Source organism: Oryx dammah, unplaced genomic scaffold (genome assembly GCF_014754425.2).
Source record: "Oryx dammah isolate SB20612 unplaced genomic scaffold, SCBI_Odam_1.1 HiC_scaffold_18, whole genome shotgun sequence".
Taxonomy (NCBI): domain Eukaryota; kingdom Metazoa; phylum Chordata; class Mammalia; order Artiodactyla; family Bovidae; genus Oryx; species Oryx dammah.
In genome coordinates this window covers 223,849-248,857 of record NW_024070202.1, presented here as the reverse complement: position 1 = coordinate 248,857, position 25,009 = coordinate 223,849, and the positions used below count along the sequence as shown (strand labels likewise).

Below are 25,009 nucleotides of genomic sequence, written 5' to 3'. Positions count from 1 at the left end.
TCCCATGGTGTACATAACCACACCGGGCACCTCCTCTCTTTTAATGTTCCTCCTGCTATCCTTGGGCATCTCAGGTGGTGCTGGTGGTAAAGAACCTGCTTGCCAAGGCGGGAAACGTAAGAGACACAGCTTCGATCCCTGGGTCAGGAAGATGCCCTGGAGGGGGGAATGGCAACCCACTCCAGTATTCTTGCCTGGAGAAACCCCATGGGCAGAGGAGCCTGGTGGGCTACAGTCCATGGGGTCGCAAAGAGTTGGACACAACTGAGTGACTAAGCACAATCTGTTGAAGGAGGTCTGTTGTACAGGTCTCATGAGTCAGAAGCTGGCAGGTAAGTGCTGAAAAGCAACCATACTATGGAACCTAAGACCCTGGAGAGCATCACAAGGCATTGGCAGTGAAACCACCTCCTGGGAAAAGCAGGAGGCTCCAGCTTGTGCCTCGCCTTTGCTGCTTGCTGACAGGAAATGAACAAGTGCCTGCCAGGTGCCACTGCTGTATGATGAAACGGGGGTGCAGACCAGGTCCATTTCCTTTGCTGTGCTGTTTGCAGCACTCCAAACCCACCCGTCTGGTTGCTCTCTATCTCTGCCTGATGGCTTGTGATTGGCCCCCAGCACATTTCTGTGGGGGAGCAGGCCTTCCTTCTTGTCAAAACCACCTGGATTCCAGGGAGTAGAGAATTGAAACATCTAAGAGGAAAGAATACAGGGTTTGTGTCTTGGGGAAAATGGGATGGTTTTGAATAAGTCTTTGTGTTTGGAAAGGGTGTTAAGAAGGAAACAGGCATCTGTGCAAATTACTTTGGTCACCTTTAAGAAGACCACCTTGATGGTTCATCTAGTGATTAAGAATCTGCTTATGACGCAGGTTCAATCCCTGGTCCAGGAATATTCTGTATGCTGCAGGGCAACGAAGCCCGTGTACCACAACCTCTGAGCCTGTGCTCTAGAGCCTGCAGGCCGCAGCGTCTGAAGCCCACGCATCCTAGAGCCAGTGCTGCACAGCCAGAGAAGCTCCCGCACCTAGAAGCCCGCACACCACAACCAGAGAGTGGCCCCCACTTGCCGCAGCCAGAGAAGGCTCATGTGCGGCTGTGGAGACCTGGCACAGCCCAGAGTAAATACATAAATAATAAGAGGAAAGAAGATAATAGTAAATCTTAAAGAAAGATTTCAGACCACTGAAAGATCCTTAGAGGTTCCAAGGAGACAAAAAATTATAATGAAGTGAATGCTTAACAACAGCTTGTTACACTCAACATATTTTAAAATTAATTTTTATTGGAGTAGAGTTGCTTTGCAATCTTACTTTAGTTTCTGCTGTACAGCAAAGTGGATCAGTTATATGTATACATATAATCCCTCTTTTTTAGATTTCTTTTCCTATTTAAGTCACCACAGAGCATTGGATAGAGTTCCCTGAGCTATACAATATGTTCTCATTAGTTTTCTCTTTTATACATCAATAGTGTACATGTGTCAATCCTCAACATATTTTAGGCAAGGTGGTTGATGGTATTGTGTACATTATTTATATCCCCGACCCCCCCTACTTTGGGTCTACTTCTATTACCTGTTAAGAAACTGGTGATTAATATTTCTATCTGTTTCTAGCTTTGGTTCCTTCAGTTCTTGCTTTGTTTGTTTTGAGGCTCTGTTGTTAGGCATGTGGATATTTATGACATGCCTTCCTGTTGAATTATCACTATGAGAAGTCTGTCTTCTATCTCTAGAAGTCTAGAGACTTCTTCAGTATTCTTCAGCATTCTAATGTTTAAAGTATGCATGCTATGGGTTCTAACCAGTTACTTTTTAAAAATTGTAGCTTTACTTAAGAAAATGACAGTTTTATTGAGATACAATTCACATACCATCAAGTCACCCATTTAATATGTATAATTCAATGGTTTTTAGTACATTCACAGGATTGTGCAACCATGGCCACAACAACTTTTAGAACGTTTTCATCATCTCAAAAGAATCCCACATTAGCAATCATTCCCCATTTTATTCAGATACCCTATCCCCATTAGCCCAGGGCAACCACTAATTTATTTTTTGTCTCTATAGATTTGCCTCCTCTGGACATTTCATATACATGAAATCATACCATATGTGGTTTTTATGACTGGCTTCTTTCATTTGGCATAATATTCTCAAGGGTTATAAGTGTTATAGCATGTTTCAGTATTCTATCCAACCATTGTTTCTGTTTTCTTTAAAAAATATATACTTTATTATTTAGACCACTTTTAGGTTCGCAGCAAAATTGAATAGACAGTGCAGAGAGCTCCCATATTTTGGGTTAATCAACAAGTGCGTTCATGTTTTGTTTTTTTTTTTGTAATATCTTATGGAAAAACCCAAACAAACTTTTTAGCCAACTCAATACTTCTCCCACCCCATAGCTTTTTTTGCTCCATCTTGTATTCCATTATTTTTTTTTTTCAAACAGCATATTCTCCTTAGAATTCTGACTATCAGTCCTTGTTCCCAGTGAAATGTTAGGAATATTTCTTTATTAATTCCTCTCTCTCTAGTAATACTTGACAGCGTTCAGGTAGTGATAGATGACCATGTGTGGCTAATTGAATGACTTATTTATAGTGGCAAAATTAAACTCTTTGTTACAGTATTCTTTATACAAAGTTTTAAAGTAATGTAAATAACTATTATTAGGGATATATAATGAACAAAAGCCTCTGTTTTAAATATATGTTTTATATATAATTTATGTTGATATTTTAATAAAATGAACAGTGTAGATATATAATTTATGTATTAATAAAAACATATAAAGCACAGGTTTTGTTCATAGTGTATCCTTAACAATACTGATATATTACTGATTTACTGTCTATAAATTCTAAATATATATGTTTTTCCACATACCTCATTATACTTATGCTTTTCTTTTTTTTTTTTCTTAAGTTTGTACTTCACTAGGCATATCTCATTTTTTCCTTTCTTTTTCCTCCCCTATCTTTTGTCATTTTTATTATTTACTGTTAACCTAACTTTTCCTTGCAGAATACATTTCTTCAGTGTCTGTTCTTTGAGTCCATCTCTCTCTGCCTCTATTGTTAGCATGTTTGCTTATGGCTTTCTGTTTAGAGTGTTTGTGGCTTTCATTCATGATCATTGCCCTACATGTTTACCCTTATTTTTTTCCCTCTTTCTTAGAATGAGCTGAATTTAAAAATCATTTGTCTTTAGCTCTTTGACAAACCGAATATAAATAACTTCTCCTGTTTGAAGTTCTAACCCATCTAAATAAAGTTCTGCTAAAAGCTAAACTTTCATATTTCCCTTCCCAAGTGATAATTCATGCATATAGAAATCATGCAAGCAAATTTCAAAACATAGCAGCTAATTTAAATAGCTTAGTTTTTCAGACATAGTACTCTAAAGTATTGGGGATAAAATTTTATTCTAGAACATTTTGGTAGAGAAAGTAATCTAGTAGGTGTCATAGCATTTGTATAGCAGTATATTAGGGTTAAGGAGAGGAACATCTGGGGCTTCCTATGTCATTTGTCATAATCCTTACCCCATGAGAAGGTTAGTCAGTGGCAGAATTGGGATTTGAATCCACATCTGAATGACTCCAGAGACTGTGCTCTTTGTGTTAGATCATAGAATAATGAGAGATGTTATTTATTTTATTAAATTTGACTCTTATTATTCTTAACGTTCTTATTTTCTTCTCCAGAATGTCCTGAAACTGAACTTAAGGAAGCTAATGAATGCTGCTCAGCAATCCAAGAGAAACAGTAAGTTATCTAAGACTGTCCTCCTGGTTTTATTCACTGATTTGAAATTACAGTTGTTCTCATGTACTCTCCCTTGTTTTCACTGTAGAAGCAAAATGTGGCATTGTGAGACCAGAAAGTACAACCGTCTCTGAGGACAATAATTCTGATTCTGAAATTGAAGATGTGGTTGAAGCCATTCCCAAACCATCACCAGGAGTCTCTCATCCTGCCTTCCCATCGCCTGAGCCTCTTGCACAACCTCTCAAGTCTCTCGCAGGCTTTGGTCTCACAAAGGCAAGTTGTTTTGTTTCTAACTCTTTTTTACCTGTACTTTTTCACAGGGCATTCGCATGTCATGTCCCCTTATATGACAGAAAGGATCCTACCACAGAAATGGAAGCCTTCAAAGTCACAATTCAAAATGGTGTGACAATAAGAGCAATATATGTGCATGATTCAGATTTATAATGTTGGCATACTAAGTATGCTATTATGAAAGAAAAAAATTACAAAGCAATTAGGAAGAAGAGCTAGATCAATATGAAGATGGGGAGGGGGATGAAGGGGAAGAATTCATTTAAGAAGGACAAGATGAATATGAAATGGAATGAGGGTCAAGATGAGATAGATTATTACACAAACAGAACAGAGATAGTGGGGGTATGTCAGACGAGGAACTCTATATTATAAATATGAGAAGAATTATTTCAAATTAAACTTAAGAGGAGACAGTGAGGTCGTTAAAAAACAAGGCTCATACTCTTTTGAATGACATATAGCTGATTTTTATGAAGAAATGAAAGAAAATTCGTTCCTTACCTTTTTCGGTGGTTGTTTTTGAGGTTGGTGGTGGTTCATTTTTTTTTTTTAAATTGCAGTATAAGGAAATGACAATCCACTCCAGTACTCTTGCCTGGAGAATCCCATGGAGGGAAGAGCCTGGTAGGCTACAGTCCATGGGGTCGCAAAGAGTTGGACATGACTGAGTGACTTCACACATAATCAATTTATGATATTGTGTTAGTTTCAGGTGTACAGAAAAGTGTCTTGGTTATAATTATATATGTGTATATATGGCTTCCTTGGTGGCTGAGTTGGTAAAGAGTCTTTCTGCAATGTGGGAGACCTGGGTTCAATCCCTGGGTCGGGAAGATCCCCTGGAGAAAGAAATGGCAACCCACTCCAGTATTCTTGCCTGCAGAATTCCATGGACAGAGGAGTCTGGTGGATTACAGTCCATGGGGTCACAAAGAGTTGGACACAACTGAGGGACTAACACACACACATGTATGTATATATCTACATTGAATATAGTTCCCTCTGGAAGTTCATTTCAGTTTGAAGTGATTTGTCTTTTTTAAAAAATTCTCACTTTGAAAGTCATGAAGCGATGTCTTCTATCTAATATAACAAAACTTTAGTTCATAGACAATTCAAGGTGAGTTCTGTTTTAGGCCTTAGCAGATTTCTTACGATTTAAGAATTTTTGGCCTTTCTGTTTCTTGTGGTTTCTAACTTACTGTTTGATAAATACTTAATGTACTTAACTAATTTATCTTACTGTTTGGTATAATCTTGGTGGATGTTTTAGATCTGTTTGAAAATAAAGAGGAAATAAATAAGCATTTTATCTAGTCTTTTTACTAAAGTTATAATTTATAATTATATAAATGAGATTCTTATTCTCTCTTCATTAAATGAGAAAATTTTCAGCTGCAATAGTCTTAAAGAAAAAATGTAGAACTTTTTTTTTGCTGAAGAGATTCTGATTTGTCTTTTCCTAATATCTATATGCAATGGTACTTACAGTAAATGAATGAAATCACAATTTATGATTTTTTTTCTTATACAGATACTTGTTATTATAAAATCATAAGGAAAGAAAAATTACCAACAGGGTTTAAAAATTATCTCTAGAATATGATTTTTTACTTTTTAAAATATCTCTTGCCATATGTATACTCCATGTTATTCTTAAAAATCTTTATATTAACTTCAGTATTTATAGGTGTTAAACTAGCTGTCAATTCTTTGTTATACATATAAAACTAACATATAAATTCTTTTGTATCCAAAACTCAGAAATTGTGGTTACTTGATTTTTTTAGTTTGTTTGTTCTTTCCTGAAATGAAGTTTGAGCCCTGCTTGATAATCATAGATGTATTTGAAAATCTTTATATCTCCAGCTAGGATAATCATAATTTTACTACTATTTTTAATGTCTAGATCATTCCTTCAATCTTTACCTACTGTTCCAGAAGGCACAGATATGAAATTAGAGTTGTTAGTGTGCTGTTTACAAGGAAATAAGAAGAAAACCTTGTGAATTTTCAAATAGGGTTTTATATTTCTTTCTTACCTCATAGCAGTACTTTAAAATGATTCATAATTCTATATTCACACAAGCATTTCTCATTTACAATTTAAAACTTGTCTTTTAAGATCAATTTTAAAAAGGAATCTTCTTGTAGCATCTTGAATTGGTGTTTTACTATTAAACCTTTTCATTACACTCAAAAATGCTTATTATTGTAATATCCCCAAAATGAGTATTTGCACATATTTATAAAAGTATATTTTTATATCCTTGAAACAGATGTTAAAATATATAACTGAAAATTTTAATGTCATCGTTTTCTTCCCCTGGTATTGTTTTATTTTCAAAAGTTCAGGATTCTGCATAGGTTTGCATTAATTATACCAGGTTAGCATATTTTACAAATAGTTATCTTAACAGCTATGCTTTTCCTGAATAAGGCTATCTATTTCTAATCCAAAGGTATTTATCCAAATCCTTTCTTCTGAGTCCCTTGCGTGCCTCATATTAATTCATTACTCCCCAAATTGAAGGCCTTGTTCCTGACGCTTCCCTCATCCCTGCCTCTTTGTAAGCTACACTGTCATCTCTTTTGCCCATCCTAGTAGACAACATCACTGAAACGCTGCAGCAGGAAAGATCCCAGAGTCCAAACTTCCTTGAAATTACTGCATCCAGTCACTCAGCAAGTTCAGTATTTTCTACCTGCTTATCATTTTTCATGTCTTATTATCATAATACACTTTCTCACCTATAATCTTGAAATATTCTTTTCAAGTTTTGCTTCCCTGATGTTTACCTTTATGTTGCTGCCAGAGTAATCTTTCTGAAATATGTTTGTCAATCTTTTCATTCCTCTTTGGATAAATACCAGTTTGTTTTAGGATAATTTTTCTGCTTTTATTTGGCTGTTTTTAAAGCCAAATTTAACTTTTTCATTACAGTTTCATGGAAACTCTGGGTGATGTGCAGTGTTTAGTTTGCTTCCTGTCCACTCTGGAGCATTGTTTGTAGTGTTTTTTTTTTTTTTTTTTTTTTTTAGACAATGCTGTCCTGTAAAATAATGTCATGTTTGCTACTCCCTAGTGCAGTGTAGTCTTTCCCCTTTGATTTGAAAACAAGCATGACACCAAATAAAATAAAATATATTTCTGATGATGTAACCCTTTACTTGTGTAGTAGATTCCTGCCACGTGAAGAAAAAAGATGACACTAACTTTCTGCCATTTGACCCCGGTCCTTCTGTTTTGTCGTTCTGTAGGCTTCCCAGTAACTGTGCTCTAGTTTTCCACATGACTTATTCACACCGTTTCACACCTCGTCCTTTTCTTGGGCTGCCCTTCCCAGAATCCCCCTCACACCCTGGCTCTGTACTCTGTCTTCTGAGATACAGCCATTTGTAACAGCATTCCTTGAGCTTCATGGGCTCACCTGCCTCCTCTCTCCTTTGTGCCCTTCCTGTGTTCTGTCCGCTTCAGTTTCAGAGCTGTTGAAAAGCTGATACTTTTCTGCCCTCTTGTTTGTTTTCACGTGTCTCTGCTTTGCCTAGAACACAGGACATAATCGCTCTTTTCTTTACATTTCTAACTTCTCCGAGGACAGTGTCTATGATTTCTCAGACGACAGTGAATGTTATCTTACTGATTGACTGAATGACAAAATAAGCGAATATGTTTTCTGAAGTTGGTATTTTGTTTTATTTTGTCTTGTTTTTATAGGAAGGAGCCATAAAGCCAGAGATTGTAGACAAATAAAGTGATACAGATATTGTTGAAAGGGCTCCACAAGAGCAAATAAATCATGACTATTTGAGTTCTGTTGATGGAACACACAAAAATAATAGAAATGGTAAGTTCATGAATGTCTGTGGATTTTTTTCTATGCTTTAAAGCTCAAATAAAAACCTTTGAAGTGTATAGATGCAAATATGGCATCCATTTCTTTTTAAGTGTGTTTCTTTTGCTCTCTTTCTTCAGAAGTGTCCCAAGTACTACCAACTTTTTCTTCCTGAAAATGCTTCAACCTTCTAAAATTCTTTCCCACTAGTTCATTTTATTGAACTATTTGTGGATAGAGATAGACGTATATGTATTAAAATTCATACTAGTATCTGTGATTCCATTTTACAGATATGATGTCAGCCTTAGTTTTGAGAGACGAGGAAGATATAGAATCACCTTGGGATTCTGAGGTACTGTCTTCTGTTATTATTTGGAAATGTAAACAACCGAGTGATGTAAAACATAAAAGCAGAAGATGCTGTGACTTTCTCACCTTTGCATTTGCCCATCAATTTTTTTTTAAATTTTAATCTGATTTTAATCTTTATTTTTAATTAATTATTGATTTTTAATCAAGAAGATAGTTCTGTGCTAAATACTACCAGATAGTACACTTTAGCTAATTGTCAAGGTTTACCTAATGAAATCAGTGTAATATGGAAATCAAAGCTCGGAAGTCATAAGGAATCTGTTTGTGTTCTGAAGTTACATTTATCTAAAAACTGAAGCATTGGTCCAGGTGAGCCTATGATCAAATGTTCCCTTCTTTCTTTCTTCCTCTCTTCCTTTCTTCTTTTGATTTTTATTGGAGTACAGTTGATTACAATACTGTGTTAGGTTCAGGTGTGCAGCAAAGTGAATCAGTTATATCTCTCTATATGTATATCATCTCTGTTTTAGATTCTTTTCCTGCATGGGCTAGTACAGAATATTGAGTGGAGTTCCCTGTGCTACACAGTAGGTCGTTACTAGTTATCTGTTTTATATACTGTAGTGTGAAGTGTGTTTGTGTCATCCCCAATCTCCCAAGCAAATGTATGTTTCTTTGGTACATGTGCATGTGTAAAACTGCTAGAGAGGGCCAGAGAGAAACGGGTTGAATTGTGGTTTTTTACCACGTCAACATTGAAAAGATAGTGCTTGAAACTTAAAGGTATTATTACGTTTGGATTGTCAAGTTAATCTGCAAGGAACATTTCAAGATAAGCAAAAACACAGGGAATAGTAAGAAATATGTGGCATAATAACAGCAGTTAGCTTCGCTTTGTGATGTTTTAGTAAGTACAAACCATTTTGAATAGTTTAACCAGCACATGCAGAGAACCTTTATGGCAGCCGTCCTTGAAGTAGCATGAAGTAGCAGTGCTCTGTTTGAAGGCAGCAGCTATGGAAGGAAATGAGAAGGGCCTGATCTCTTAGGTGAAGGTAGCCACTGCCTTGTGATACAGCACCGTGTTTGAAGTCAGCATCCTGAATCTGTCACTTAGCAGCTGTGGATCTTGGCAAACCTGCCTCAACTGGGTTAGATGTAGGCAGTTTTTAAAAGTAAGCTATTTCCTTCAAGAGGAATTAGGAAATCTTCCTGAAACTCAGTATTAATTTTAACAGAGTATCTCTGAGAGCCTTCCACAGATGTATGTGGATCTTTTATCTGGAGCTGCTGGTCAAAGAGAAAAAATTATGTTAAATGGACAAGTAGAAGGTAAGAACTATATTTTATAGAAAAGTCATTTGACAGAATGTTGATTTAAAGTGGAAATGCTGATATATTCTAATAGGCAAAGAAAATCAACTGTGAGATGTGTAATGAGGTAAAAGATGAGAAAAGGAGGGAAATAGAGTATCTTATCAGGTGTCAGCCACAGATTAAATTGAGAATCCAGTTTAAGGAGCTAAGTTATTTAGCTCCTGGACTTCCTTGGTGGTCCAGCTGTTAGAACTCTGTGCAGTTAAGAGTCTCCAATGCAGGGGGTGCTGGTACTTAGTTCCCTGAATAGGGAATTAAGTTTCCATTTGACACATGGGCCAAAAAAAATAAAAAAAAATTCTGTTTCAAGATACTCTATGACCTAAGGAAGGCTGAGAAACAAGAGGAAAGAGGGAATGAGGGATTAGAGAGGCAGAGGGTGTAGGGAGGAAATGAAGGAAAGGAAGGACAGGTCTGTAGGGGAAGTGGGCACTAAGTAAGATAATGCTTTAGAAAAAGGGAGAGTACTTGATATGGACGATGCATTTGAAGTGAGCTTCCAGCACCAAAATGTGTCAGAAAAGAACAGCAAAAATTTCCCCTCTTCCTGTTTTTCTCATTGTTAGGAAGGCATTCAGGATTGCTGTCCCTGGGCATACAGAGCTGTGCGTTACCCTCTGTGGAGCAGCACTGGTGTAGGTGCTCAGCTGTAAATATTTGCAAATTGGTGTCATGCAAAATGTTGGTACTTTATAGGATGGTGTCACATAGGCCAACAAAAGAGAACTAGAAAGAAGGAGCGAGCAGGGGGTGTGATAGAGAGATGAAGGAACCTACAGCCTGATAGAGAGTCCACTGGAAAGTTTCCAACTTGTAATGCAGTTTCACTTTGGGGGGAAGTGTTAGAGTGAGGAAGTTGAGGCTAAGATTTCAGGAGAATAAATTAAGTTGAAGTAATGTAGAAGCAGACTCAGTATAGACCAGAATTTCTCAGATTTTAACTAGTAGCCTGGGGACCTTGAGTGAAGTGCACATACTGAGCAGGAAGTCTGAGAATCTGTGTTTCAAACAAGCTCTCTGAGTAGCAAAGGTGTAGCCTTACATTTAGAGAAATCTGGAAGTAGAGCTTTGGAGAGTTCAGGACATAACAGGATCAAGGAAAAGCATTATTTTGTTTTTCTTTCTAAAAGTGTCTGTAGCCAGAGGGAAGCAAAGAGTTAAGTAGCAATTACAGGTGTAAGATACCATTGCTAAGCAAAGAAGGAAAAAGAAGTGGTAGGGATGATCCATAGAAAGAATGTAAAGGGGGAAGAATTAAGACCACAGATCCAGAGATTACCCTTTATAGAGGAAAGACTCTAGTGGAAGGACAAAGGGAGGAAAGTAAGGCCTTAGGGAGGTGAGTTTGGAGTTGAGGAAACTTGAAGGAACTCCTTCTAGATGGCTTCAGTGTATTTGCAATGAGAAGAGATAAGATCATTGTTGCTCCAGAGAATACTGGAGGTGAGAGGGGGTGCTAGAAGTGGGGGAAACTCCAGCCACTCCAAATACCTATCAGGCATCAAAGATGTATGTTGTGTCGGTATTTGTTATTCACATTAGATTAATGTGAATATGGGGGCATTGACTTTTTTGGACAGTTGTTTCACAGAAATTCTTTGAAGCAGTAACATGGTGTACCAAACCAAACTATGTTTTGAAACAAAGCAGATTAATAGGGTTCATTCCCTAAATACTAGAATTGTTAATTTTTGATAAGTACTACACTGATTTTTGAAACATGCAAGTTTTTAATATCTAATAATTGTGTGACAGTTAAATTTATTATTTCTTTATTGATGATGGTATTTCAATATTGAGAACTTATTATACATTATTTTCTAGATGTGTCTTATATACCTTCTTGCATGCTTGGATCGAGAAACTTTAAGATGGCTAACCTAGAGGAGCCAAGACATGTAGGCATACCAGTAGCCCACATGGGTATGAGAAAAAGTGAATATTTGTATGAACCATTATTCTACAAGTGTGTATCCCAGCTAATCAGTTCATTACTCTTTCTCTGATAAATGAATTATGCATTCAGTTGAACTGTCATCCCAGCTGTGCACTTCTTAAGTGACTGGACAGATTGAAGGCCATGATAAATACTTGTAATATAATGCTGTAAATGATGCTGCTGTACTGCATTCAAGGTAATGCTGGTGCATTTTACCATCTACTTTCACACTTATCTTCTTGGGGTCATGATTTGTTCCTCTGATTCAGATCACTTTTCTCCTCATCAGTCGGCATGTTCACATTGGTCTGTGTGCATTTTGATATTTTATAAAGTCATTGAAAATATAATGTTACTTTTGAAATCTTAACTGCATGTTTTTTAAAACCTTTATTTCTATTTTTTCTTCACTATCTATAGTGGATTCATAGTCTTTCTTGCTGGTGTCCTAACATCGCCCTGAAAGCAAGACACTGAAACCGAAACTGCCAAGGCCGAGCACAAGGATTTCTGCTCAGTACTAACTCTGCATGAATGTAGAGCTGCCGTTATATTTACATGTAATTAACACTATGTCCTTTTTTTTCTTTTAGATTCTCCTGAGAAATATCCTAACGTGAAGGTGAAAACGTTTATGTTTTTATCTTGAATTATGAACTGTGGATTGTTTCAAATGTACATTATTTATTAATCAACTTGTTTCCAAACCCATTCAGCCGGCAGTCTTAGTGAGAGATTCTGTTCCTAATAAAACAGTCGGAATGAAAGATTTACAAACATCCACTTCAGGTAAATTTTACAATACACATGCAAGTCTGAAAAGAGGGACACTGAAGTATTTGAGATGATCAGTCTTCATACTGCTAACTTTTTTTTTTTTTTGCAAATTTAATTGAAGCATTTGACATACACAAGGCAAATGTTATTATTGGTATTCATGTTTTGAAAAAAAAAAGATATGTACAAGCATAAGAAAAAGAAATTTTTAAAATGTAAACTTGAACTCAATATGTTTCTGTATATGTTTCAATACCTTGAAGTTCTCAGTTTGGAAGTACACATGTGTACTTCTTAGGGATTCTCAGAAATTACTTATTATATCCAAAGATTTTTCCAAAAAAAAAAAAAAAAAAGAAGAAGAAAAAAGATCTTCATGACCAAGATAATCACGATGGTGTGATCACCCACCTAGAGCCAGACATCCTGGAATGTGAAGTCAAGTGGGCCTTAGAAAACATCACTATGAACAAAGCTAGTGGATGTGATGGATTTCCAGTTGAGCTATTTCAAATCCTGAAAGATGATGTTGTAAAAGTGCTGCACTCAATATGCCAGCAAATTTGGAATACTCAGCAGTGGCCACAGGACTAAGCAGGGGATACTTGTAATTTTTCCTGGGGCTGTTTTAGCTCTTTTCAATCACCCATTGATTTTCTTGTCCTCCTCTTTAGATTGTGACTCTAGATGATTCCTCAGAGCCAAAGCTTAATTTCTCTGAGGTCATGAGTGAAACGTGTATACAAGGTTGGTGAAAGCAAATGCTTGAAAGTGGCTTGTGGGATGTTGTGTTTCTTCATCTCTGAACTGTTTCCTGGAGGCAGGTGTGTACCAGAGGGCAGCAAGTGTCACTGTGAGGCCACCTCCCTTTTTCTCTGATGCTCTTTCTCTCCTCTCCCAACTGTGACTTGTTACTTGAAGAGCCCTAGACACATGTGTACTTCTTTAGAGCAAGGCTACAAATATCATTGTTTACAGAAGGTCTGCTCTGTGTTTTCAGTGTTCAAACAGTTTATTGGGAATTCCATTTACTATATGGCAACTTAAAAAATGCAAATAATTAAGTTGGTTTTTTCCATCTTCGCCAGGACTTATGAGTTTCAGCACCAAACTTGAGGTGGAGAAAGAGCAGAACAAATCATTACTCAGCACTGTTAGCACTAGGCCAGTCCTGGAGCTTCTTTATGTTGGAAATTTCAATAATCCTTTAGTGCTCAATGGAAATCTTACTCCAAGAGTAAACGTAGGTTTTTCTACCTCAATTCCACGCCCTTTGAATAACAGCATGGAGACTTACTTGATCAAGGTTAGTTCTATTATCTTTTTTTCCACTGGGTTTCAGATTTCTGATATGAATGATCCTTGTTTTTAATTTGGGGAACTTCTGAGCTGTTTATTTGACTTAATGCACACTAAGTAAAAGTCATAATTAGCTGTGCTAATAAAGGAGACATAAATTTTATTATTTTTTTGTCCCAGAGTTCTTGATTTTTAGAGATACCTACTAAATTATTAAATTTCTTAAAAAGCTGCTTTTAAATTCTACTTTAGAAATGAAATCTTACTGCCTAGCATCCAAAAGTATTCTTTCAGATGTTTCACTTCCTTTCTAATTGATTTCAGTTGGCAATGGTTCATAATGATTTCCAAGCTCTGCTGTACCCAACGAAGTTTTTCTACCTCTAAGCATAAGTGAATCACTGGCATCTAAACACTAACCATATATGGATGCTTTTTGTTTAAACGAATCCTAGATAAATCCTTTTTATAAATTAAATAAACCTATAATACTAAACCAAAACATTAATTTCTAGTTTTAGCTTAATATTTTTTGACATTTTCTTACATAAATTTTGTCATTTCTTACAAAAATGACATTTTTGTCATTTTCTTTAATTGCTATTTTACCTATAGCATTTTTATTTAAAATTAAAAAAAGACAATTTTGCTGAGCATTTGTAGAATATTTCTAGATTTGTAGTTAATTCAAACATTTAAAAATTATAAATGAAGCTCACTTTATCTCTATCTTGACATCACCTGGATGAATGGTATCTAAGATAGCAATGATGGGGAGTGTTTAAATTGCAACCAGTTTTCACTGTTAACCATTGTGATTAAAATATCCATTTCAGTCAGTGCACAAAGGTTTGTGATTTTGATGGTGTTTTCCTGATGTTTGTGATGCACAGAAAAGTAGCCCTTGTTAAATGCAGTCTCAACCTGTTTTCTCATTTGGCTTCTTGCCATCGTAGGAGAGCAATTAAGGTTTCTTTGACAGCACTGCATCTACATTGGGTCTTAGTACTTGAGAGCTGTGAAAATGGAGGACGTGCTGTAGCTGTGCAGTCACAGCGGGCCTCCGAACACTTCATCCCAAGTCAGACATCTCCCTACACAGGCCTAAAAGGACGATGCAAATGCTTGACCCCCGTCTAAGACACAGGCTGCTTACTGCACACTCAAGTTCACGGTGCTGTGGGCACATACATCTTTTCAAAGTAGAGATTTGGAACCAAGCAAGCACTTTGGGAGTTCTTTCTCCCAAACTCGCCCGTTAGGTAAGTCTCCTCACCTCTCATAGGGAGGGTAGGAGTATAAGTCCTCACCTTGAAACTTTTCTCCTTCAAGTTCCCTGTCATGTGTTTTTTTTTTTTTTAATTTATGCTTTATAAATTAAATGTATCAACTGACTGCTACATATAGGAGTCTGACAATAATTTATTCTTGTTCTTGCCTTTAAAACATGATTTAGTTAGAAAGCTACTATGTCATGTCATGCCACAAGCATTATTGAGCTATGTAAGAAGGTTTTACATACTCATTTTCTCTTCATTATAGTTAAAAATCTGTGTGTTTTTTCTTAATCTGAGGAAGTAGCTGGCATAAGACTCTGGACTCAGTAAGAAAGTCATTGGCTTTCTTACTTCTTTTGTAGAATTACAAACTTTGCCTAAATCATGACTCTCATACTTTAAAAAAAGTTTTGTTTTTTTTTTTTTTTAAAGAAAACAACCTTTCTTAAAAAAAAAAAAACTTTTGTGTGGAACCATATTATACAAAACAGAGACAAGTATAAAAGCTTTTTAGCCAAAGTAGTGGCCAGAGGTCCTGCACTTGTGAATTTTCAGTTCCTCAACCCTGCAGTGACCCTGTGGGACCTTCCCCTTCTATGGAACATAGTTTGGAAACTAACAGTTATGTGTTAATCCTTCTCACTAAACACCTTTAGAATAAAAACTTCCTGGTACATTGTTTTCTTGTATATAATTTTCTCACCTTTCTGTGTTTTTGTTAAATGGAAAAGTTTAAAGAAAATTGCAGATGTGTTCTCCTTAATAACATTCAACTCAAACCACTTCCTCCATTTGAACAAAAATTTCCCTTCTGGACTGTTTCCCTTCTGGACTGTTTTCATGACATTTTAGTTGTTTCTCATTAAACATGATGAGAAAATCTTTATTAAAGTGAAATATTTTTGTGTGTATGATGAATATTTATATGGTATTTTAAAAATACTACTTTTAAACAGTAGTATCTAAGTACTTTTGATACCAAGTATTTTCTCTGCAGCTAACTTAAGCGATTTAAAAACCAGCACTGTTAAGTTTTCCATATTCAAAGTGAAAGTGTTAGTCACTCAGTCGTGTCCAACTCTGCGACCAATGGACTGCAGCCCACCAGCCTCCTCTGTCCTCCACTATCTTGTGGGGTTAGCTTAAATTCATGTCCATTGAGTTGGTGATGCTATCAAACCCTCTCATCCTCTGTTGTCCCCTTTCTCCTCCTGCCTTCCATCTTTCCCAGCATAAGGGTCTTTTCTGATGAGTCAGCTCTTCATATCAAGTGGCTGAAGTATTGGAGCTTCAGCCTCAACATCAGTCCTTCCAATGAATATTCAGGATTGATTTCCTTTAGGATTGACTGGTTTAATCTCTTGCAGTTCAAGGACTTTTGAGAGTCCACTCCCAACACCACAGTTCAAAAGCATTAACTCTTTGGCAGTCAGTCTTCTTTATTGTACAACTCTCATATCCATACATGACTACTAGAAAATAGTATATATATGTTAATCCCAATCTCCTAATTTATCCTTCCCCTCATGTTTTCTCTTTCATAACCATAATTTGATTTTGAGATCTTTTGAGTTGGTTTCTGTTCTGTAAATAAGCTTATTTTTATTAAATTCCACAGGTAAGTGATGTGATACTTGTTTTTCTCTGTCTGAGTTACTTCACTTAGTATTGTAATTTCGAGATCCATCTGTGTTGCTGCAAATGGCATTATTATTTCTTTTTATGGCCGAGTAATATTCCATTTTCATTGTGTGTGTGTGTGTATGTGTGTGTACCACATCTTCTTTATTCATTCTTCTCTTGATGGACACTTAGGTTGCTTCAATGTCTTGGCTATTGTAAATAGCTCTGCAGTGAACATTGGGGTGCATGTACCTTTTTGAATTATGGTTTTCTCCAGATATATGCCCAGGACTGAGATTTTTGAATCATATGGCAACTCTATATTTAGTTTTTATAGCAACCTTTATAGAATTTTATACAGTGGGTGTACCTAGTTGCATTCCATAAGCAATGTAAAATGATTCCCTTTTCTCCACACTCTCTCAAGCATTTATTGTTTGTATATTTTTTGATGGTGGCTATTCTGATTGGTGTGAAATGATACCTTATTATAGTATTTCTGCATTTCTATAATAATTAGTGATGCGGAGCATCCTTTCTGAGCATCCCTCATGTGCTTTTTGGTTGTCTGTAGGTGTTCCTTACAGAACTGTGTATTTAGATCTTATACTCATTTTTTTTTTTTGATCAGGTTGTGTGCTTTTTGATATTGAGCTCTTTGAGCTGTTTGAATATGTAGGAGATTAATCCCTTGTCAGTCGCATCATTTACAAACATTGTCTCCCTTTCTGTGGGTTTTCATCTGTCTTGTTTATGATTTGCTGCACTGTGCAAAAGCTTTTACATTTAATTATATCCCATTTGCTTATTTCTGTTTTTATTTTCATTACTCTAAGAGGTGTATAAAAAGAATCCTGCTGTAATTTATGTCAGAGTGTGTTCTGCCTATATTCTTCTCTGAGTTTTACAGGACCTGTCCTATATTTAGATGTTTAGTCCATTTTGAATTTATTTTTGTGTATGATGTTAGGGAGTGTTCTAATTTCCTTCTTATACATGTAGCTGTTGAGTTTTCTCAGCACCACTTATTGAAGGGGCTGCCTTTTCTCCTTTGTATAGTCTTGCCTCCTTTATCCTAGATTAATTGGCCACAGGTATGTAGGTTTCTCGCTGGACTTTCTGTCTTGTTCCATTGATCATTCAATATATTTCTGTTTTTGTGCTAGTACTGTGTTTTGATTACTGAAGCTTGTAGAGTAGTCTGCAGTCAGGGTACCTGATTCTGTTGGCTCTTGCTTTTTTTTTTTTTTTTCTCAAGATTGCTTTGTCTATTTGGGGTCTTTTGTTTCCATACACACTGTAAATTTTTTTGTTCTAGTTGTGTGAAAAATGCCATTGGTAATTTGATAGAAATTGCACTGAATCTGTAGATTGCTTTGGAAACTATAGTTATTTTGACAGTTATACAGTTATAAGGTCACTTTCATTTCTGTATTTCAGTTTCCTCTCTTTCCTTCTTAGTTTAGGTCAGGGTTTCTTGATATTGTTTGTTTCTTCCAGGAAATGAACTTACAGTTCTTGCATATGAGCACTGGGCTGGCACGCCATGCCTCTGTGCGCATGGGCAATGTGTTTAGAGGTGTTGCTTAGCAACAATCATTCTGGGATGAAAGATTCCAAACCGTTGAGCTTCCCAGCTGGGAGGTTGTGGCGGGATGGCTCTGGCGTACCTTTAGTGCTCGTGTTGAGTTTAGGGGACTGTGAAGAGCTGAGAGAGAGATGAGGTGTGTTTGGAGTCCATAGACTCTGTGATGAAGAAGATTTTTGGCTTCGGGAGTAAGAAGGGTGTGTCGCCCTTTGGCTCCTCCATCAACCCGGTGAGAGATAGCAGTCATGGAATCAACTTCTAGCCCGAGTACCACTTCTGAGACAAAGATCTTAGAAAGATCCACAAAGCTGCCACTGTGGGCAATGTAGCCAAAGTGCAGCATGTTCTCTTGTTTGGAAAAAAATGGCCTGAATGACAAGGACAAGATGAACAGATAAGTGGTGTAGAAGAGCCTGGCAGAGATCCCTCCTGTGAGTTTCCCCTTCAAGGCTCCTGGATACCTTCCTGGGATCCAGCATCCCGCAGGCTTTATAGGCAGCAAAAAGCCTTAGCTGGTTTTGGACCTACTTATAATCCCCCTTATAGAGCTTTACTGATAGTTTTGAAGTCATTTAACTGAATGTCGGTAATCACAGAAATGAAATGAAACATGAATAGCATCTATTTTTCCTTTCTTCCTCCTACTTTTTATTTGCATGGGTTAACAAGATGTACTCATGAGTAAAAGCTCTGAAGTTACATAGCCTTCAAGAAGTCTTCTGAACCTTCTGGCTCTCACATTTTTTCTCATGTAATTTATGAAAGCACTTCTTAATGGATCGCCTGTTGTGGATCATGGCAGTGAACAGATTTCTGATGTTGTCAATATCTTATTTTTAATGTATATATTTTTATACAAGGTTATATATTACAGAAAACTGCATAGTGAGCAAAATAATCGCCATGCCAAATCAACTTCTGGATTAAAAATTCTTCAGATACAATTCAATATCCATCTTATATCAGTATACACTTAGGTATATGTGTTCTTTGATGAAGGACTTTAAAAGACAGCTTTGAAGTAGAAAGCTGGCTGTGTCCATGAATAGGAAGACAATTTCTTAGGATGTATGGTCTTTCTATATTTAAACCAAATCAACATTTCATGGTTTTAAAGATTTTGGGTTACATATGCTGTCTTTAATTATTATGATGAAAATAAAGTTTGTACAGTAGAGGAAGATTTGCCCTTCTAGATATAAAAATGTGCTATCAGTTCAGTTCAGTTCAGTCGCTCAGTCATGTCCGACTCTTTGTGACCCCATGAATTGCAGCACGCCAGGCTTCCCTGTCCATCAACAACTCCCAGAGTTCACTCAGACTCACGTCCATCGAGTCAGTGATGCCATCCAGCCATCTCATCCTCTGTTGTCCCCTTCTCCTCCTGCCCTCAATTCCACCCAGCATCAGAGTTTTTTCCAATGAGTCAACTCTTCGCATGAGGTGGCCAAAGTACTGGAGTTTCAGCTTTAGCATCAGTCCTTCCAAAGAAATCCCAGGACGGACCTCCTTCAGAATGGACTGTTTGGATCTCCTTGCAGTCCAAGGGACTCTCAAGAGTCTTCTCCGACACCACAGTTCAAAAATGCATCAATTCTTTGGCACTCAGCCTTCTTCACAGTCCAACACTCACATCCATACATGACCACTGGAAAAACCATAGCCTGGACTAGACGGACCTTAGTTGGCAAAGTAATGTCTCTGCTTTTGAATATGCTATCTAGGTTGGTCATAACTTTTCTTCCAAGGAGTAAGCATCATTTAATTTCATGGCTGCAGTCACCATCTGCAGTGATTTTGGAGCCCCCCAAAATAAAGTCTGACACTGTTTCCACGGTTTCCCCATCTATTTCCCATGAAGTGATGGGACCAGATGCCATGATCTTCGTTTTCTGAATGTTGAGCTTTAAGCCAACTTTTTCGCTCTCCTCTTTCACTTTCATCAAGAGGCTTTTTAGGTCCTCTTCACTTTCTGCCTTAAGGGTGGTGTCATCTGCATATCTGAGGTTATTGATATTTCTCCTGAGAATCTTGATTCCAGCTTGTATTCCTTCCAGTCCAGCGTTTCTCTTGATGTACTCTGCATATAAGTTAAATAAGCAGGGTGACAATATACAGCCTTGACGGACTCCTTTTCCTATTTGGAACCAGTCTGTTGTTCCATGTCCAGTTCTAACTGTTGTTTCCTGGCCTGCATACAGATTTCTCAAGAGGCAGGTCAGGTGGTCTGGTATTCCCCTCTCTCTCAGAAATTTCCACAGTTTATTGTGATCCACACAGTCAAAGGCTTTGGCATAGTCAATAAAGCAGAAATAGATGTTTTTCTGGAACTCTCCTGCTTTTTCAATGATCCAGCAGATGTTGGCAATTTGATCTCTGGTTCCTCTGCCTTTTTTAAAACCACCTTGAACATCAGGAAGTTCATAGTTCACGTATTGCTGAAGCCTGGCTTGGAGAGTTTTGAGCATTACTTTATTAGCGTGTGAGATGAGTGCAATTGTGCAGTAGTTTGAGCATTCTTTGGCATTGCCTTTCTTTGGGATTGGAATGAAAACTGACTTTTTCCAGTCCTGTGGCCACTGCTGAGTTTTCCAAATTTGCTGGCATATTGAAATCAACACTCTCACAGCATCGTCTTTCATGATTTGAAATAGCTCCACTGGAGTTCCATTCCCTCCACTAGCTTTGTTCGTAGTGATGCTTTCTAAGGCCCACTTGACCTCACATTCCAGGATGTCTGGCTCTAGATGAGTGATCACACCATCGTGATTATCTGGGTCATGAAGATCTTTTTTGTACAGTTCTTCTGTGTATTCTTGCCACCTCTTAATATCTTCTGCTTCTGTTAGGCCCATACCATTTCTGTCCTTTATTGAGCCCATCTTTGCATGAAATGTTCCCTTAATATCTCTAATTTTCTTGAAGAGATCTCTAGTCTTTCCCATTCTGTTGTTTCCCTCTATTTCTTTGCATTGATCGCTGAAGAAGGCTTTCTTATCTCTTGTTATTCTTTGGAACTCTGCATTCATATGCTTATATCTTTCCTTTTCTCCTTTGCTTTTCACTTCCCTTCTTTTCACAGCTATTTGAAAGGCCTCCCCAGACAGCCATTTTGCTTTTTCACATAAGTGCCCACAAAATGTTCATTTACTAACAACTGAAAAGATAGATAAATGAATGGAACAGAATGCACAAACATCCAATGTACGTAAAATTTTAGAACTTGAAAATGATGACCTTTTCTGTTAGAAATGATAAACTGTGTGTGGATGGTGGAGAAATAACCTGGTAAAAGAGAAAAGTAACTCAATTTTTATCTCACCAAGAAGTTTCAGATAGACTATGGATCAAACATTTCAAATATGCACAGTGAGAAAAGTACCAGAATAAAAATCAGATTCCTGTTTATACATTTTTTGTCTGCTGATAGAGACCTTCTGTTTTTTTTTCTAGTTCTACTATTTCTTAACCTTAATCTTTTTTTAAATTGGAGAATCATTGCTTTACAATGTTGTGTTGTTTTCTGCTGTAGAACATCATAAATCAGTTGTAAGTATACATATATCCCCTTCCTTGTGAGCCTCCCTCCCACCCCAAAGACTTTTCTAAGAATGATTTCAAAAGTAAGAATTCTGAGCTCTGTGAAAAATACCGTAGGTAGCTTGATAGGGATTGCACGGAATCTATAAATTGCTTAGGGTATTATACTCATCTTCACTATATTGATTCTTCTAATCCATGATCATGGTATATTTCTCCATCTATTAGTGTCCTCTTTGATTTCTTTCACCAGTGTTTTATAGTTTTCTATATATAGGTCTTTAGTTTCTTTAGATAGCCTCTTAAGAATTCTGGAGTTTCCTGGATTTTGGCGCACTCACACACACACATACACACACACACACACAAAAGAAAGAAATCTGGATGTTGATTTAACATTTTAACAACATAAAAAAATTTAAAACTGTAGATCATGCTGTCTATAGACAAGTTGAATTAGCAGATAGGGCTTGTCTTTTTGGCACTAGTAGGAATGTGGCACAGATAAAAATAATTTCTCATTTTCAATTTTGTTTAGAATTTTTTTTGAAGATTGATATTTCCTGACAACTTTCAGCCTTTTCAGAAGTCAAGGGAATCTAGGGAGTTCCTTGGTCGTCCAGTGGTTAAGACTCACTGCTGTGGGCCCAGGGTTTGATACCTGGTGTGGGAACTAAAATCCTGCCAGCTACTGGGATGTATTGTACAACATGGGGAAAATAGCAAATATCTTATAATAACTGTATTTATTTATTTTTAATGTTTATTTTTACTTTATTTTACTTTACAATACTGTATAGGTTTTGCCATACATTGACATGAATCCACCACGGGTGTACATGAGTTCCCAATCATGAACCCCACTCACACCTCCCACCCCATATCATTTCTCTGGATCATCCCCATGCACCAGCCCCAAGCATCCTGTATCCTGTATCGAACATAGACTGACGATTTGTTTCCTACATGATAGTATACATGTTTCAATGCCATTCTCTCAAATCATCCCACCCTCTCCCTCTCCCTCAGAGTCCAAAAGTCCATTCTACACATCTGTGTCTCTTTTGCTATCTCACGTAGAGGGTCATCATTACCATCTTTCTAAATTCCATATATATGTGTTAGTATACTGTATTGGTGTTTTTCTTTCTGGCTTACTTCACTCTGTATAATCGGCTCCAATTTCATCCATCTCATTAGAACTGATTCCAATGTATTCTTTTTAATGGCTGAGTAATACTCCGTTTGTATATGTACCACAGCTTTCTTATTCATTCATCTGCTGATGGGCATTTAGGTTGTTTCCATGTCCTGGCTATTATAAACAGTGCTGCGATGAACATTGGGGTACACATGTCTCTTTCAATTCTGGTTTCCTAGGTGTGTATGCCCATCAGTGGGATTGCTGGGTCATAAGGCAGTTTTATTTGCAATTTTTTAAGGAATCTCCACACTGTTCTCCATAGTGGCTGTACTAGTTTGTATTTCTACCAACAGTGTAGGAGAGTTCCCTTCTCTCCACACCCTCTACAGCATTTATTGCTTGCAGACTTTTGGATCGCAGATATTCTGACTGGTGTGAAGTGGTACCTCATTGTGGTTTTGATTTGCATTTCTCTGATAATGAGTGATGTTGAGCATCTTTTCATGTGTTTGTTAGCCATCCGTATGTCTTCTTTGGAGAAATGTCTATTTAGTTCTTTGGCCCATTTTTTGATTGGGTCATTTATTTTTCTGTAATTGAGCTGCGTAAGTTGCTTGTATATTTTTGAGATTAGTGGTTTGTCAGTTGCTTCATTTGCTATTATTTTCTCCCATTCAGAAGGCTGTCTTTTCACCTTGCTTATAGTTTCCTTTGTTGGGCAGAAGCTTTTAATTTTAATTAGATCCCATTTGTTTATTTTTGCTTTTATTTCCAGTATTCTGGGAGGTGGATCATAGAGGATCCTGCTGTGATTTATGTCGGAGAGTGTTTTGCCTATGTTCTCCTCTAGGAGTTTTATAGTTTCTGGTCTTACGTTTAGATCTTTAATCCATTTTGAGTTTATTTTTGTGTGTGGTGTTAGAAAGTGTTCTAGTTTCATTCTTTCACAAGTCGTTGACCAGTTTTCCCAGCACCACTTGTTAAAGAGATTGTCTTTACACCATTGTATATTCTTGCCTCCTTTGTCAAAGATAAAGTGTCCATATATGTGTGGATTTATCTCTGGGCTTTCTATTTTGTTCCATTGATCTATATTTCTATCTTTGTGCCAGTACCATACTGTCTTGATGACTATGGCTTTGTAGTAGAGCCTGAAGTCAGGCAAGTTGATTCCTCCAGTTCCATTCTTTTTTCTCAAGATTGCTTTGGCTATTCTAGGTTTTTTGCATTTCCTTACAAATCTTGAAATTATTTGTTCTAGCTCTGTGAAAAATACTGCTGGTAGCTTGATAAGGATTGCATTGAATCTGTAGATTGCTTTGAGTAGGATACTCATTTTCACTATATTGATTTTTCCAATCCATGAACATGGTATATTTCTCCATCTATTAGTGTCCTCTTTGATTTCTTTCATCGGTGTTTTATAGTTTTCTATATATAGGTCTTTAGTTTGTTTAGGTAGATATATTCCTAAGTATTTTATTCTTTTCGTTGCAATGGTGAATGGAATTGTTTCCTTAATTTCTTTTTCTACTTTCTCATTATTAGTTATAGGAATACAAGGGATTTCTGTGTGTTGATTTTATATCCTGCAACTTTACTATATTCATTGATTAGCTCTAGTAATTTTCTGCTGGAGTCTTTAGGGTTTTCTATGTAGAGGATCATGTCATCTGCAAACAGTGAGAGTTTTACTTCTTCTTTTCCAATTTGGATTCCTTTTATTTCTTTTTCTTCTCTGATTGCTGTGGCCAGAACTTCCAGAACTATGTTGAATAGTAGCGGTGAAAGTGGGCACCCTTGTCTTGTTCCTGACTTTAGGGGAAATGCTTTCAATTTTTCACCATCGAGGATAATGTTTGCTGTGGGTTTGTCATATGTAGCTTTTATTATGTTGAGGTATGTTCCTTCTATTCCTGCTTTCTGGAGAGTTTTTATCATAAATGGATGTTGAATTTTGTCAAAGGCCTTGTCTGCATCTATTGAGATAATCATATGGCTTTTATTTTTCAATTTGTTAATGTGGTGAATTACATTGATTGATTTGCAGATACTGAAGAATCCTTGTGTCCCTGGGATAAAGCCCACTTGGTCATGGTGTATGATTTTTAATGTGTTGTTGTATTCTGATTGCTAGAATTTTGTTGAGGATTTTTGCATTTATGTTCATCAGTGATATTAGCCTGTAGTTTTCTTTATTGTGGCATCTTTGTCAGGT

At 36.8% G+C, this 25,009-nt stretch overlaps 1 pseudogene; it reads left to right on the top strand.

Moving 5' to 3' along the window:
* The first annotated feature begins 18,239 nt into the window (after positions 1-18,239).
* The window catches only part of LOC120878245, a 139,922-nt pseudogene continuing 133,152 nt past the window's right edge, over positions 18,240-25,009 (top strand).